Genomic DNA, 6,049 nt, shown 5'->3' on the forward strand with positions numbered 1-6,049 from the left:
AGCAAACCGATGGGGAGGAGTGAAGGCTGACCCGGTAGATGGACAAATGGGCCTGTGTGGGGATGGGAGCTGCACGCAGGCACACACCCCGTGCGCTGTAACAGTGCCAGAACAGACTCGAGAAGCCCAGCTCTCGGGGCGACCCCTAGTCCTTCCTGGCTGAAGCCATAAGGAGGCAGAGAGCTGTGGGTGGCTGTTGGCTCCAGACAGTAGAAACCATAGCAACCAGGACCCTGGCCCTGGGTGTGGCTCCAAGGCAGGATCTCAGCCCCTGACACGAGTCCCAGGGTCCACAGGAACTGAAGTGGAGGTTCTCTCTCTGGAAATGCCGGACCCGTATATGGCTCTATCCTCTGATGTTTAAAATCAGGCCCTTTCCCATAAGACTCTTCCAAAGCTTCTGAGGCTTTCACATGCGTTTGTCAGTTCCTGCAGGCAAGGCTGTGTGGCCAGATGCTCAACCCGAGCTCTTCGAGCCTTGGCATATTGGGAATTGAGTCTTCACGTCGGGTCACACCCTTGTGCCTTATATTTTTTATTTTGTGACAGGGTCTCACTACAGCCTGGGTTGCTTAGTTGTCCAGGCTGGGATCAAAATAAAAAAGTAAGAAAGGCCTCAGAGCCTCAGAGGTAGCTCAGTGCAAAGGCCCTGGGTTCCATCCCCAGCACTGCCAATACAATACGACAGAACAGAATGCAATGCAAAACACAGCATGCTACACTACATTCCAGCGCTACAGTATGATGCGTGGAAACCCGGCTTTCCTAATGTCCAGCCAGTGCCACTGCAGGACCCCTCCACAGGGGCCTGGGCAAATAACAAAAGCAGGTCACACAAAGCTTTTGGTCCACTAGTGCTTCTAACAGGACTGTCCACACTCTACTGCAGCTTACTAGGTGTGCAGTAAATAGCATTATGTTAACAGCTGGTGGTGGTGGCACACAGCTCTCATCCCAGCACTCAGGAGGCTGAGGCAGGAGGGCTGCTGGAAGTTTGAGGCCAGCCTGGCCTGTAATAGTGAGTTCAGGGTCAGTCCAGACTACACCGCAAGACAAAAACAGAAAGATAACAGGGTGCCCCTTAATTAAAATATGCCAAATGTGGTTCAGATGGGCGGGAGTATCTGCTGCTGGAAAATCGGCAGTGAGACTGCTTCAACACAGTTGCCACAGAAATTCCAGGGGTAAAAGCTATGATAAAGTGAAACAAAAAACCCAAGTCGGCTGGTCTCCTGTGATCACCGGGTCCCCCATGACAGGGGGCGGGGTGGGGCGTAAGCCCAGGACGCAGGGGTCGCAGAGAAGGGGCCATGGGGAAGCCATAGAGTGCTGCTTCCAGTGCCCTGCCTGGCCACGCAGCTTGGATCCTTCTGTGTGAGCCAGTCCTGTGCGGGCGGGGCATGACCTGCTCTGCGATTCCGTTATAAACGTTACTTATTTATATCCAGCAGTCATGCTTTTACCTGAGGAGCTCAAAACAGAGCTTCTGTGTTAAAGGGCAGGAACCTAAGAGTGGACATCATGAGAGGCTGGGGCTGGGGCAAGAAGTCTGGGAGACTAATTCTCCATCAGTCTGGTGGGGGAAGTGGACATCCGGTAATGGATGAATCAATGGATAATATTTTATATGTGGGATTTAAATGCATGTAGAGAACCACTGGGTCCCTAGGTCACCATAGGAGGTCTGTAAATATCATTTAAAAATTGCAGGAAGTTGGAGCCAAGCATGGTGGTACACACCTGTAATTTCAGCTGAGGCAGGGGGATCACCAGTTCAAGTCCAGTGTGGGTGACTTAGGGACTTATCAAGGCCCTGTCTCAAAATAAAAAATAAAAGATAGCTAGAGTATAGCTCGGCATGTAGGCCCTGAGTTCAATTCCCATTACCGAGAGAGAGAGAGAGAGAGAGAGAGAGAGAGAAGGGAGAGAGGCAGAGGCTATGAAAGATGAGCTAAATTTTTTAGTTTTCATGGTAAGAGTCAATAAATATTGCACCAAATTAGTAAGACAAATGGAGAGGTCTAAGTGTATCATTGAGACATCACAAAACGAAGACAGCCAAATGGTTTGGACTGTAATGTAGACTATTATGTGCTGCTTGAAAATTTATTTCCACTGGGTGTGGTTGCCACACACCTATAATCCAAGCACTTAGGAGACTAAATTGGAGGCTTTCTGTGAGTTTGAGATCAGCCTAGGCTACACAAATGAGCTCAATGCTATCCTGGGCTATATAGTGAGACTCTGCCTAAAAAGAAGAGAGAGAGAGAGAGAGAGAGAGAGAGAGAGAGAGAGAGAGAGAGAGAGAAAATTTATTTTCATGGACATTTATGCCTTTAAACTAATGAGTATTCTATAATCCCCATCTTTAATCAAGTCAACAGTTTGGAGAATTTGAGACAGAGTTAAAAACACAGAGAGTACAAAGTACAAAGTTCCATGGCTCACATCTATCATTCCAGCACTCTGGGAGACTGAGGCAGGAGGATGACAAGTTTGAGCCCAGCCTGGGCAATTTAACACCTTAGCCAGACCACGTCTCAAAATAAAACTAAAAGGGGCTGGGGATGTAGCCCAGTTTGAGGGCCCTGGATGTGCTCCCCAGTGCTGCAAAAAGAAAAAGGAAGAAAGGAAAAAATAAAAAAATCATTGACCTGACAGCCACACGTTGAAAGGTTGGCCTCAGAGCCAAAAGTGAGCTGTGGGAGAAGGGGCCCCACTCAGCATTTTGTCATGAACTCGTGACATTTATCATTTGAGAACTGGGGCTTTTCATGTTTGTTCTTTCTCAGGATTAAAGTATCGGTCACTTGAAATAGCATCTGCTGTGGGCAGACTTTCTTTTCTGCCCTGCAGTACTGGGATGGATCCCTGGGCCTTTGCACTGAGCTGTACTCTCGGGCCTTTTTTGTTTTTTATTTTGAGCCAGTGCTTCATGAAGTTGCCCAGGCTGGGCTCCAACTTGGCAATCCTCCTGCCTCAGCCTCCTGTGCAGCTGGAATTACAGGCATGCACCACTGTGCCCAGCACAGATTATTTTGTAATTATTTTGTTCTCCAGCATGAACAGCCTTCTTGGGTGTCTAAACAGGCCTGGGAGCCGTGGGGAGTGACGCAGCTGAGGATTCTGCTTTTCAAATTCTTCCTCCTGCCCTTCTCCAAGCGCTGCCAGCTTCTGCCAGAGAGGAAATCTATTCTGAATGTGAACCAAAGCTTCTCACTTTACCTGCCAACTTTCCATCATCTTCAAATACTATTTCTTCTTTTTTAAAATTTTGTCAAAATGTGATATGGCTACCAAGACCTCACTGACTCCCTTTTAATTTTCTTTGATGAAAAAGTTTTTTCAAAGGAAGAGAGAGCGACAAGAATGGGATGTAATTTTAAAAAAGAGGAAATCGAATTGAAAGCAGAAACAGTAGACGGGCGTGCGTGGGGAGGGGAGGCTGGAACAGATGAGTCTTGGTGACCGTGGGTACTGGAAGTGCGAGGTTAGAGAGCAGAGGTCAGGAGAGGAGGAATAGCCAGGCTGCCGTGTTGGTTTATTGAGACAGGGTCTCACTATGTGGCCTAGGATGGTCTGGAGCCCCAGAGACCCTCCTGCCTCAGCCCCCTGAGCGCTAGGATTACAGGCTGGAGAGGACCTGTTTCTTCTAGAAGGCCAACCCCACACAGCACTCTGGGACCTGCACAGGGCTTCTCACCCCAGGGTCCTCTCTCAGCAGGGCCACTTCTGAGACGTCCCCTGGAGAGGCTGCTTTCTGGAGGGGGATGGGGAGGCAGCCCCTGTAAGTCCTAGCAAATATTCTGGCCACATCTGAACATCATGGGACTTGAGTCATGGGGTATCAGATCCCAGGGAGTCCTGTATGACATTTTCTTATTGAGAAAAAAACAAAAACAGAAGTTCCGTGTCTTCTGCAGAGCCCTGAAGGAAGCCTGGCCTCCTGTCCTAGCTGTGCTGCCCAGTCCCCTCCCCAGCCTGAAATGGGCACCGGGGACACAGGGCAGGACCTGACACTTGTGGGCACCACGGCAGCACCTTCATGGAGGTCCCAGTCCCTCCTGCCCACAAGGAAGGAATTTCCTCCTGGGTCCTCGCTGAGGCCTACCAAGAGAAATCTCCTCAAAACACAGTCCCCAGGGCATCCTGTGGTCCTCAAAGGGGTAAATGGGCTGGCTGGGCGACATGTGATCCCAGCACCAAGATGACTGAGGCAGAAGGATGCTATGAGTCTGAGGCCAGCCTGGGCCACACAGGAGGAACTTGTCTGAAAAATACAAAACAAACCATGAATAAATGAATGAATGAGGTAAATGAAGCTGGGAGGTGATGAAGGAGGATTCTTAACCATGATGACCTGGTGGTGGTTATCACAAAGGACTCTCCAGAACTACAAACTTCTACGGAAGCTGCTACACCTTATACAAAAAGTCCATCCATAAGGGTCCACCTGGTCACTGTCTATGCAGTCTTGTGCCGTTCTGTTATTTTAATTATTGAGAACAACAATTTCCATTTTGATATTTCTTCCCCATCCTCCTCTCCTTCTCCCTTTCCTTCTCTGTCTCTTCTTCTTACTGAGGATTGAATCCAGGTCCTTCACTCTGAGCTACACTCCCAGCCCTTTTATTTTTTATTCTGAGACAAGGTCTTGATAAATCACCAAGTCTCCAGGCTGGGTTTGAACTTTTTCGGCCCTCCTGCCTCAGCCTCCCCTGTGCTGGGGGGCCTGGTGAGCAGCACCTCCCCGCTGGCTCTAGTCTAATCTCCTTAGGCGACCCCTTCCCGCGTCCTCCGAGTCTCAGTCTCCCGTTGGGATTTTTCCGTTCCTTCGCCCGCGACGCACGGTAAGGATGTTCCTTCCTTTTTTGGGCAGAACGGTTGCTGTGTGAACAGATGCATTTTCTCTTGCCTGTTACCTGAAGTTACCACTTCCGCTGAAATCGGCTGGGCTAAAAATAGGTGCCGCGGGGTGGGCCTCCACCTGCCGCCCTGCAGCCCTGCGGTGCTGTCCTCTGCAGAGCGACGCCCCGAGGGGGCGGCTGTGTGCGGCGCAGGCCCGGGGCAGGTGGGGGCCGGGGAGTGGATGCGGGCGCCGTGGCTGCCTGCCCTCCCGAGAGCCAGGGCAGAGCCGCCAGGCCGCCTCCTCGGCTGCCTCCAAGCAGCGAGGCTCTGCAAGGGGCTCAGCCCGCAGGAGAGGGACGTGGGCTGGCTCCTGGCTCCGTGAATGTCAGGGCTTTTGTGGAATCGCTTTGGAAAGGTGGAGCCCACAGGCTCGGCTCAGGCTCGGCTCAGGCTCGGGAAAGCAGCTCGCAGCTTCCTTTCTCCCCACCACCTCCCTGCCCAAACAGGAGCTCACCAACCTCACGGCTGTGAGCCAGCCAAAAGGACAAAAAATAAACCGGGTTGAGAAGCTGTTCTGCGAGACACAGAGCTGTTAATCTCCTTCTCAAGCCCGGAATGATCTGGGGTGACCAGAAGTCACGGTTTTATTCAGTGAAGTCTTTATTTAAGCAAATTGTCAGAGATGGCATGAAGTCCTGCCAGGCCACCTCACCGCCCAAGTATGGGTCCCTGGCAGGGGTTGACTCTGAAGCCTTCCTGGTGACCCCACCTAGATGTATGCTAGAGACCCCTCTGCTTGGGAGTCATGGCTCTGACAAGCCACCAACAGGCCCTAGAGCCTCCTACACCAGCCCACTCTGTGATGACAGCTCCCCAGCAGCCATCTTGGCAGCTGGTGGCTTTCAGGAAATGAGTCGTTCTTGACAATGGCAGAGGAAAGAAGCTTTGGTGACAGATGCCCTCTGGGAGTGTCAGGGGTCTGTTGAATTGGTTTGCTTTGAAATTCTGCACAGAGACCTACAGGGCAAACAGATCTGCCATGCACCAGCACCTACAAGGTTAGATTCCTATAGTTCAGGGTACCAAAGTGCACACAGCATCCCTTCTCTGGGGAATGTGGACCAGGACCCAGGGCCTGTGTGTGTGTGTGTGTGTGTGTGATGCTTGCTGTCACTGAGTGTCCGCCTGCAGCTGCCCCTGC

The sequence above is a fragment of the Cavia porcellus genome, unplaced genomic scaffold (assembly GCF_034190915.1).
Source record: "Cavia porcellus strain 051 isolate PalLab524CR breed Dunkin Hartley unplaced genomic scaffold, mCavPor4.1 scaffold_8, whole genome shotgun sequence".
NCBI lineage: Eukaryota > Metazoa > Chordata > Mammalia > Rodentia > Caviidae > Cavia > Cavia porcellus.